Consider the following 12,320-nt stretch of genomic DNA (forward strand, 5'->3'; position numbering starts at 1 on the left):
AGACAAACAACCCAATTTAAAAATGAGCAGAGGATTTGAATACTATTTCTCTAAATAAATGTATAAATGGCCAGTAAGCACAGTTCCTCAAATGTTAAACATAGAGTTCCACATCACCCAGCAATTCCACTCTCAGGAATATATCCAAGAAAATTGAAAACATATGTTCACACAAAATCTCTACATGAATGTTCATGGATGCATTATTCATAGTAGCCAAAAAGAGGAAACAACCAAAATGTCCATCAGTTGATGAATGGATACATAAAAATGTGGTATAGCCGTATAATGGAATATTAGTCAACCATAAAAAGGAATGAAGTATCGATATGTGCTACAACATGGATGAAACTTGAAAACATTATGCTAAGTGAAAGAAGCTATACACAAAAGGCCACATATTATGATTGCATTTATATGAAATGTCCAGAACAGGCAAATCCATAGAGACAAAAAGTCGTGGTTGCCTAGGGCTAGGGGGAAGGGGAATGGGGAGTGATTACAATGGGGTTTCTTTTTGGAGTGATGAAATGTTCTAAAATTAGACAGTTGCACAACTTTGTGAATATCCTGTAAACCACTGAATTTTACACTCTAAAAGGGTGAATTTTGGGGGAGGGGGGTATATTAATTATATCTCAATAAAGCTATTATTAAAACAGAGAGAGAGAGACACTTCCAGTTTCCTGTCTGGTATGTAAGGCGCTTGGAAGTTGTCACTCCTTACTAAGAAACTGAAAATCAACAACTTTTCTTAGATCTGTTATAGAATTGAGGTCACTGGGTAAACCGCTGCCCCTCAAATTGGAGAGACAGATAGGCAGACACAAAGAATTACAACTTACCAGAGCAGAAACCCGGGAACAGAAACCTCCACTAGAACCACTATGAGGGTGGGAAAATTGAAGCAGTAATTATGCAGTTGCTGGAGGCTCAGTGTGGACAAGCCTGAGAGTTAAAAACTCCAGGGGTGCCCAGTCTTGGGGGGAGTGGTCTATTCTTTGTCAGTTTTACCTCCAGGGGCTCCACCAGGTTCTTACAGTGAAGATCAGAGAAAAATCTTTTGCTTCAGGCGGGAGAAGGGGGAAAGCGCTATTTTGAAATTCACCCAGAGCCTTCTGTTCCTCCTAACACGGCCTTCCCTCAAGAGAAACTATTTTACCAGAGCCTAACCCTGGGAGAAGGGAAATTCTCAACTCCAGCCCTCTCCAACAATCTTGTTCCACCTAAGGGGAAGAAAAAACTGAGATGCACCTGTGAAGTTCACGGCCCAGGGGCACAGGCTCCCTAAAAGACTGAGGCCACTCACAGGCCTATGGAATGCTTCCCTTCCCCCCACACCTCATGGTCTCATCACTAAAGGCCTGTATACAGCAGTTCCTTTTACCCAGTGCATCGTGTCTGGCTTTTGACAAAAACTTACCGTCATACTAAAAGTCAAAACACAGTTCGAAAAGACAGAGCAAGCATCAGAACCAGACTTAGATATGACAGATATGAAAGTTAAAAACTATGGCTGGCACTTGAAACACTGCAAGACTCTCTTTTTCTGCTTCCAATAAGGATTCATGTATGGTACTGCAATTTTGGAAATTTTGAGACAAAATAGATAAAATCAGATTTTCAGTGCCTTTACAACATGATCTCAAGTGTGTGTCTCCACTAGGAAAGGCTGATGGTCTATGATTGTAAATCTGGGAAACAAAGGGCATTTCACTGGGTTTATGATTGTCCTGTGTGGTAATAGGGCCTGATCTGTCTCAAACACTAATTCAGAATTTACAGATGTTGGAGGGTCCATGGGTAATGTGTGAACTATCGGTGTGATGTGGCAGGGTAGGAGAACCTGTCAGTGGCCATGCTGGCAGGGGCCGTGGCTTTCCCAGTTATCATCCCTCTGCTTCTCAAGTTCTCAATGGTGTTCCATGTGGTTCAGAAATCGAATATTTTTTAGAACTTTCAAGCAGCTGAGGCATTTAAGTTTGTGTGCATCTTGTGTTCTGTCGTCTCTGTTATGCAACCCAAAGTAAGTCATTAAGGAGTATGATCAGACTTCCTTTCTTGGACAAAGATGAATAAAAGTGGTGAGAGAGGTCATACTTGTCTCATTCCAGATCTTAAAAAGAATGTTTCTCCATCCTTAATGCATCATCTTAATGCTTCATCATTAAGGATGATATTTCCTATATATTTTTCATAGATTCTTTTCATCAGGTTCAGGAAGTATCCTTTTATTCTAGTTGATAAAACTTTTGTGGTTTTTTTAAAAATTGTGAATGGATATTGATATTCATCAAATGCCCTTACTAAATTTATTGATATGATCATTTGGTTTTCCTTCTTTAATCTTAAATTGATGAAGTACATTTCAAAAATTTATTTTTTGACATCAAGTGTGCATGCCCAAAATTGGATTATTCATATTCCTTGGTTCACGACACATGGTCATTGTTGTTCCATGCATGACCCTATTTTATACACCCATCAACCCACTACCCAAACCAAGAACTAAAACATTGATGATAGGGGCCGGCCCCATGGCTTAGCAGTTAAGTGCACGCGCTCCACCTCTGGTGGCCCAGGTTTGGATCCCGGGCGCGCACTGACGCACCACTTCCCCAGCCGTGCTGAGGCCGCGTCCCACATACAGCAACTAGAAGGATGTGCAGCTATGACATACAACTATCTACTGGGGCTTTGGGGGAAAAAATAAATAAATAAATAAAACATTGATGATAACTTACATCTACCTACATACTTCTCACCCAACTGGTCTCCCTGACAGCCCAAACGTAAGGAGAACACTATTCTGAATCTTGCTTTTTTTCCTCCGGGTTTATTGAAGTATGATTGACTAATAAAAATTGTATATATTTAAGATATACAGCGTGATAATTTAATATACGTATACACTGTGAAATGGTCACCACAATCAAGCTAATTAACATATCCACCACCTCACATAGTTACCATTTTTGTACGTGTGAGGTGAGAACACTTGAGATCTATTCTCTTAGCAAATTTCAAGTGTACATTATTATTAACTCTAGTCCCCATGCTGCACATTAGGTCTCCAGAACTTGTTCATCTTACAACTTACAAGTGAAAGTTTGTATTCTTTGATCAACATCTCTGCATTTCCCCCACTCCCTAGCCCCTGGCAACCACCATTCTACTCTCTGTTTCCGTGAGTTCAATTATTTTTAGACTCAACATGTAAGTGAGATCATGCAGTTTTTGTCTTTCTGTGTCTGGCTTGTTTCACTTAGCATAATGTCCTCCAGGTTTATCCACGTTGTTGCAAATAGCAGGATTTTCTTCTTCTTTTAAGACTTAATAATATTTCATGGTCATATTCAACAATGACTGTGTGTCATGAACCAAGCAATATGAATAATCCAATTTTGTGCATGCACACGTAATGTCAAAGAAGTATTGAGTCTTCTTTTAAGACTCAATAATATTTCATACAATGAAATATATATATACCACATTTTCTTTTTTTTTTTTTGAAAAGATTTTATTTATTTATTTATTTTCCCCCCAAAGCCCCAGTAGATTGTTGTATGTCATAGCTGCACATCCTTCTAGTTGCTGTATGTGGGACGCGACCTCAGCATGGCTGGAGAAGCGGTGCGTTGGTGCACGCCCGGGATCCGAACCAGGGCCGCCAGCAGTGGAGTGCGCGCACCTAACCGCTAAGCCACGGGGCCGGCCCTATACCACATTTTCTTTACCTATTCATCCACTGATGGACACTTAGGTTGTTTCCATATTCCATATCTTGGCTATTGTGAGTAATGCTGCGATGAACCTGGGAATGCGGATATCTCTTCCAGATAGTGATTTTATTTCCTTTGGATATACACCCAGAAGTGAAATTGTTGGATCATATGGTAGTTTTATTTTTAATTTGTTGAGGAACTTCCATATGTTTTCCATAGTGACCACACCAATTTACATTCCCACCAACAGTGCACAAGGGTTCCCTTTTCTCCACAGCCTCGCCAACACTTGTTATCTCTTGACTTTTTGATAATAGCCATCCTAACAGGTGTGATGTTTCATTGTGGTTTTGATTTGCATTTCCCTGATGATCAGCAACGTTGAGCATCTTTTCGTATACCCATTTCAAGCAGCTCTGGTCAGTCTTCCTGGTGGAGTCCTTGAAGTGTTCACTGAGGTCTAAGCCCTGTGATGAGTTATGAGCCCTGGTTGCTGTGCTCCCAGCCTCTCCCATCCTCTAAGCCACCCAGATCACCTCAGTATTCTGGGTGGGGTAAGAGAGTAGTTGGACTCTTGGGCAGTGTCCTGCATAGCTGAGGAAGCCACTCACTGCGCTCTCACCTTCCCCCCTGGGGGAATCGCAGGCCAGGCAGGAGGGGGCCTCTCCTGGCAATGAGCTGTGCTGCCTTGGGGAAGCGGTGGTGGGGATAAACTGAAACTGCTCTTATCCTCCTCAATGTGTCTGTTCTTGGACTTTTTGCTCCCGCCATGTGCTGGAACTTCTCTGCTGGACTCCTAGACTCCTGCACTCCCACAAAGATACTCTCATCCGTGGGTAGTTTTCGAAATTGATGTTCTGTGGGAGCATGATGGTAGAAAATTCCTATTCCATACTCAGCCATAAGAAACGATGAAATCCAGCCATTTGTGACAACATTGATGGACATTGAGGGCATTATGCAAAGTGAAATAAGTCAGAGGGAGAAGGTCAAATACCGTACGATTTCCTTCATTAAGTAGTAGATAATAACAACAACAAACAAACACATAGAGACAGAGATTGGATTGGTGGTTACCAGAGGGGACGGGGGGAGGGAGGAGGGTGAAAGGGATAATTTGGCACGTGTGTAGTGATGGGTTGTAATTAGTATTTGGGTGGTGAACATGATGTAATCTATGCAGAAATAGAAGTATAATGATGTACACCTGAAATTTATACACTATTATAAACCAATGTTACTGCAATAAACAAATAATTAAAAAAAAAAAAAAAGAAAATTCCTATTCCATGACTCTGTCCTTTGATTTTTAATGTTGATTTTATGACATATACGTGTAGTGGTAAAATATTGCTTAATTTTAGTTAAATTTTAATGTTATAAAAAATGGTATCATGTAATCTTCTGAGATTACTTTTTTCATTTAATACTTAGATTGTTAAAATCCACCTATGTTGTTCTAGTTCAAACTACTGTATAATATATCATTTGGTGAATAAGCCACAATATTCATTCTCCTGCCTGTAGACATTCGAGTTGTTTCCACGGTTTCGCTATTACAAACACTGCTTCTATGAACACGCTGTGTGCCTCCTGGTGCCCAAGCTGAAGTTTCTCTGAGCACGTAGCTAGGATTAGAATGCTAGGTTCTGGGGTAGGTAATGTCTACCTTTTTAATATAACATCGACTGTTTTCCAAACAGTTTACACAAATTTACACTCCCTCCCTTGAGCCATGTGGATCCTGTTGATCCACATCCTCTCTGTGTCTTATTTAATAAATTTTTCCCTAGCCCAACCTCAGAAAAAAATATTAGTCTATTTTTACTACAAGCTTAATTTTTTTTCTTTTGACATTGAAGTCTTTAATCCATCTAGGATTGGTGTTTTAGTATGAGATAGGAATCCAGTTTCATCTTTCTTTCCCTCATTGATTGAATGGTTTCTCCTCTCCCTACTGATCTGCATTCCATCACTGTGTAAGTCCACATATGCACAGGTCAATATCTGGGCTCTCTATTCTATTCCATTGCTCAGTATGTCTAACACTCTGAAAGTACTAAGCCATCTTAATTACAATGGTTTAAAAATAAATCTTGATATTTGATAGGGCAGGTCCTCCCTTTCTTACTCCTCTACTCACAAGTGTCTTGGCTATTCTTGGCCCTTTATTCTTCACTACAAATTTCAGAATTAGCACTTCATGGTCCTAGCAAAAACACCCAGATTATAGATGCAGAAAGCAAATTGGTGGTTGTCAGGGGTTGGGAGAAAGGAGAACAGGGAGTGACTGCTGATGGGGATAGGGTTTTCTTTTGGGTTGATAAAAATGTTTTGGAACTAGAGAGAGGCAGTAGTTGCACAGCCTTGTGAATGTGCTAAATGCCACTGACTTGTACACTTTAAAGTAGTTGATTCATGCTTTGTGAACTTCACCTCAACTAAAAAAAACACTCAGACACTGCGATATAATAAAAGTTGTAAGTCACTGGATTTGGGGGTAATTTGTTACACAGCAATAGATAATAAAATGTACTCTGGGTATCATTGGACTTCAAAGACGGAAATAATTCCCAAGTGTTCAGGAAGGAATATTAAAGAGAGGAAATATCAGGATGGCCTCGGATTTCTTCAAAGCGGCATTCAATGCCAGAAAATATTGTGATGGTTAATTTTATGTGTCACCTTGACAGGTCAAGTGCCCAGATTAAGAATATTTCCGAGTGTGTCTGTGAGAGTGTTTCTGGATGAGATTGGCATTTGAAATGCTGGACTCAGTAAAGGAGCTGGCCCTCCCCAATGTGGGTGGGTATAATCTAATCCACTGAGGGCCTGACCAGAACAAAAAGTGGAGGAAGGAGAAATTCACCCCTTTTTTTCTGCCTCACTTGCTTGAGCTGGGACATCTCATCTTATCTTCAGTGGCCCTCGGACTGGGATTTACACCATCAGCTCCCCTGGTTCTCGGGCCTTTGGACTTTGACTGAATTACACCCCTGGCTTTCTTGGGTCTCCAGCTTACAGACAGCAGATCGTGGGACTTCTCAGCCTCTATAAATGTGTGGGCCAATTCCTCATAATAAATCTGATTTTAATATATATAAGTTTATATATATGGAGATTTATTAATATAGATATCAATAAACATATATCTTCTACTGGTTCTGTTTCTCTGGAGAACCCTGACTCATACAAAAATCAAGCAATAATGACAGTGGATTATCGTAAGCTTAATCAGGTGGTGATGCCAATTGCAGCTGCTGTACCAGATGTGGTTTCATTGCTCGAGCAAATTAACACATGCCCTGGTCCCTGGTAGGCAGCTATTGATCTAACAAATGCCCTTTTCTCCATTCCTGTCCATAAGGCCCGCCAGAAGCAGTTTGCTTTCAGCTGGCAAGGCCAGCAATACAGTTCACTGTCCTCCCTCAGGGGTGTATCAGCTCTGCAGCCCTGTGTCATAATTTAGTTTACAGGCAACTTGATCCCCTTTGCCTTCCTCAAGATATCACACTGGTCCATTACCTTGATGACATGATGATGATTGGACATAGTGAGTGAGAAGTAGCAACTCTAGACTTATTGGTAAGACATTCGTGTATCAGAGGGTGGGAAATAAATCTGACCAAAATTCAGAGGTGTTCTCGGGTGAAATTTCTGGGAGTCCACCAGTGTAGAGTGTGTTGAGAGATCCCTTCTAAGGTGAAGTACAAGTTGTTGTATTTGGTCCCTACTACAATCAAGAAAGAGGCACAAGGCTTAGTGGGCCTCTTTGGATTTTGGAGGCAACGTATTTCTCATTTGGGTGTGATACTTTGGTCCATTTACTGAGTGACCCAAAAAGTTGCTAGTTTTGAGTGGCGCCCAGAACAAGAGAAGGCTCTGCAACAGGTTCCGGCTGCTGTGCGAGCTGCTCTGCCGCTCGGGCCATGTGATCCAGCCGATCCAACGGGGCTTCAAGTGTCAGTGAGAGATGCTGGCAGGTTGATTACATGGGCAGCTTCCATTAGGGAAGGGGCAGTATTTGATTCTTACTGGAATAGTAACACTCTGCATATGGATTTGCCTTCCCTGAATGCAATGCTTCTGCCAAAACCACTATCTGTGGACTTACAGAATGACTTATCCATACATCATGGTATCCCATACCACATTGCTTCTGATTGAAGAACTCACTTCACAGCAAAACAAGTGTGGCTGTGGGCCCATGCTCATGGAATTCACTGGTCTTACCATATTCCCCACCATCCTGAAGCAGCTGTTTGGAAAAATGGTTGAATGGCCTTCTGAAGACTCAGTTACAAAACCAGCTAGGTGGCAATACCTTGCAGGGCTGGGGCAAGGTTCTTCAGGAGGCTGTCTATGCTCTAAATCAGCATTTAATATATGGTGCTGTTTCTCCGATAGCCAGGATTCATGGGTCAAGGAATCAAGGAGTGGAGATAGGAGTGGCTCACTCATTATTACCCCTGATAACCCATTAGCAAGGTTTTTGCTTCCTGTTCCTGTGACTTTATGACTACTAGCCTAAAGGTCTTAGTTCCAGAAGGAAGGAGACTTCCACCAGGAGACATAACAATGATTCCATCGAACTGGAGGTTAAGACTGCCACCCAGCCACTTTGGGCTCCTCACGCCTCCGAATCAACAGGCAAAGAAGGGAGTTATGGTGTTGGCTGGGTGGGGTGATTGATCCCGACTACCAAGGGGAAATTGAACTACTGTCCATAACGGAGGTAAGAAAGAGTATGTCTGGAATAAAGGGCATCTCTTAGTATTACCATGCCCTGTAATTAAAGTCAATGGAAAACTACAATCCAATGTGGGAAGGATGAGTAATGGCCTAGACCTTTCAGGAATGAAGGTTTGGGTCACTCCACCAGGTAAAGAAACATGACCAGCTGAGGTGCTTGCTGAAGGCACAGAGAATACAGACTGGGTAATAGAAGAAGCTAGTTATAAATACCAGCTATGTGGCCAATTTCAGAAGCGAGGACTGTAATTGTTAGGAGTATTTCCTCCTTATTTTGTTATGAATAAATTGGTGTGTGTATATATATATCTATTTTTGTTTTCTTTCCTCTATTTCCTTATCATATAACATAAGATGTACTGACTTTATATTATAGTATTTAAGTATTGTTTATTTTACATCCATAGTATTTAAGTTACAGGATATCAAGGAGAAGAGTAAACATCACTCAAGGACTTCCCCTCCTCTTCTGAGGAAGGGGTTAGTGCAAATCGGTTGTACATGGGCCAGTTGTATCATGCTAGGCAGAATTAAGACCTTGTTACTGTATTTGGAGATTAAGTATGGTTTAAGGAAATGCATATAGGTGCCAAGTTGACAAGGGGTGGACTTGTCATGGTTAATTTTATGTGTCAACTTGCCTGGCCATGGGTGCCCAGATTAAACATCATTTCTGGGTGTTTCTGGATAAGATTAGCATGTGAACTGGCAGACTCAGTAAAGGAAATTGCCCTTCCCCATGTGAGTGGGCATCACCCAACCCTCTGAGAGCATGAACAGAACAAAAGGTAGAGGAAGGAGGAATTTGCCCCTTTTTCCCTGCCTCACTTGCTTGAGCTGGGACATCTCATCTCATCTTCTTTGCCTTCAAACTGGGATTTAGACCATCAGCTCCCCTAGTTCTTAGGCCTTCGGACTTGGGCTGAATTACACCACTGGCTTTCTTGGGTCTCCAGCTTGCAGACGGCAGACTGTGGGATTTCTCAGCCTCCATAATCCCATAAGCCAATTCCTCATAGTAAATCTCCTTCTATTTATATATATCCTACTGGTTCTGTTTCTCTGGAGAACCTTGACTAACACAGAAATCAAGCAATGTCTACAAAATTCTGAGGAAAAGAAATATCCAGCCAAGATGTGCTTCAATTTTAAAGGCTACAGGAAGATATTCTCAAAAATAAAAGAATTCAGGGAATATAATAAAGCAATTATGAGCCTTTTCTGAAATGTACTAGGGAGATGAATAAAAAAGATGACAGTGGAGAAGCAGTGGTAAGACTAGAGATGAGCCATTAAAATACATGAATAAGACTACTAACTGGAGGGATTATATCTGCAGAACAGAAAGTAAATATTATAAAACCTGACAAAATAAAAAGGATAAAAGCCACAACCAGGAGGTGGGATGGCCATACAGCAAACTAGATATCCTAAATAGCTCTCTTAATCGAAAAGACTAAAATCCTGGATGAAATATTTTGTAAAAAAAAAAACTTTTTAAAGGGGCCAACCCAGTGGCATAGTGGTTAAGTTCGTGAAACTCTGCTTTGGCGGTCCGGGGTTTGTACGTTCGGATCCTGGGCACGGACATATACACCGCTCATTAAGCCATGCTTTGGTGGCATCCCACATACAAAATAGAGGAAGATGGGCACAGATGTTAGCTCAGGGCCAATCTTCCTCACCAAAAAGAGAAAAAAAAATTTTTTTTAAAGAACACTGCTGAGCTGGCACAAATAGAAGTATTCATACAGAGGCCAAAAATAAAGTAAAATCAGGAAGCCTAGGAGATAAGTGAGTGCCAAGGTCAGCTTTTCTCCCCAAGGGTTTCTGTGAAACACAGGAGTCCTTGAATTTTGCCCAGCCTGTTTTCCAGGATGCAGGGGACAGGAGGTAGAACCCAGGGCCTACCAAGATAGTGGGGGGGTTTCTGCGTGTGGTTGGGACCACCTACAACCTCAATATAAAAGCATAGAAAACAAAACCCAAAACCCATGTCAGGGAAGGAGGGAGCAAGGGAACTGGCCTGTCTTGACCTTGAATAGAAGAAAACAAATAATCTCTCCTGAGAACCTGAAACCACAATCCAGGCCTTCCATGGTTTATGCTCAAATTCCCACTGCCTTAGTAGCCCAAGAAAACTTTAACAACCGAGTGCAAAGCGTTCCCGGTTGGTAGTGCACCCAGGTGCCAGGCAAAGCAAACACAAATTCTCTCTAGAGGTATGCCCCTTCGGTTAAGGACTCAGAGGTCTTCCACAGATAAAGTTCTAAGGGAAAAGAGCAGCTCACAATCCAAAGCTATAAAATACGTATGCAAATAAAGCACCACGGAAGAGTCAGGAGAGACAAGAGACTGCAGAATTACACCTACCAAGGCCAGTGCTGTGCCGAGCCATGCTGGGCCAGAAGCAAAAGAAAAAAAAAATCACTAATATTGATCCTTTTTTAATTTAAAATGTTCATATTTCACTCATAATGGATTTTTACCTTTATTTTGATTTTTTAAAGTATTGCTTTAAAATATTATTTATCTAGATTATGAGTTTTTTGTTGTCCCCTTAAATTTTGTGCCTCTGAGAGTGAGTGCCTTGCTTGCCTCACCGGAGGCCTGGCCCGGGCAAAGGCTTCACTTATTGTAATTGCCAGGAACAAAAGATCAGTTAACACTGTTTATGATGAGTGGTATTTTTACTATTGACTGATATCTATTCCTCTCTCTACACTTCGCCCTCCTCTGAAAGTCATGCTTGATTTGTGTGAGAGGTGTCACATTTCAACAGAAGCTTTTAAACCAGTGTGAGCTTCACCAGGTTCTTTCTCCTTCTACCACTACAACCAACAAAGTTCCAGACAGGGCCCCAGAGTGGGGACAATGACACAGAGCATAGGCTCAACCAACAGGCAGTGGAAAAAAAATCTTTGTTGTTTTAAGCCACTGAGATGTTCAGGTTGTTTGTTACCACAGCTTAACCTAGCCTCACCTGATTGATTTGTTTAAAGGAATAAAAGAGATACTTGAAAATAGGAGCAAGAGATAAGAGTCTATAAAGAATGACCAAGAAGATTTGAAAAAAGAACTAAATAGAACTTCTAGAAAGAAAATATATGAAAATTGAAATTAACTCAATGGACAAAGCAAACAGAATAGGCTTAGCTAAAGAAAATAGTGAATCAAAGCATAGATCTGAAGAAATTGTCCAGAATGCATTCAAGAGAGACAAAGCGACAGAAAACAAAAGCAAGATTAAGAGATATGGATAATTAGAGTCAGAAGGCTTAACATATATCTAATCAGAATTCCAGGAGGAGATAATAGATAGAATGGAAAAAAGATAATATTTTCCAGAATTATTGAAAAACATCAATCCTCATATCTATAAAGCCCACAATATCATAAGACGGTTGTGATAAAAAGAAAGGAAGCCACATTAGGTCATGTGATAGTGAAATTGTGGAGCACCAAGGAAAAAGAGACCTTATAAACAGCCAAAGAGGAAAGACAGATTTCCTACAAAGGAAAAGCAATTAGACAGATGACTGACTTCTTTCAACAGCAACAAGTGAAGGCAGGAGACAAAGGAATAATCTTCAGTGTTCTGAGAGAAAATAACTGTCAACCTAGAAGTCAATAACCAGCAACACTATCTTTCAAGAACAAAGGTGAAAAGTAACCAGTCACAAAAGACTACATCCTATGATTCCATTTATATGAAGTGTTCAAAATAAGCCAGTCTATTCAGACAGAAAGTAGATAAATGGTTGCTTAGAGCTGGGGAGGGGAGTATGGGGGGGCGATAGCTAAAGGACATGGGGTCTCTTTATCAAGTGATGAAAATGTTCT

This window comes from Ceratotherium simum, chromosome 16 (genome assembly GCF_057802395.1).
Source record: "Ceratotherium simum simum isolate JZ-2026a chromosome 16, ASM5780239v1, whole genome shotgun sequence".
Classification (NCBI taxonomy): Eukaryota; Metazoa; Chordata; class Mammalia; order Perissodactyla; family Rhinocerotidae; genus Ceratotherium; species Ceratotherium simum.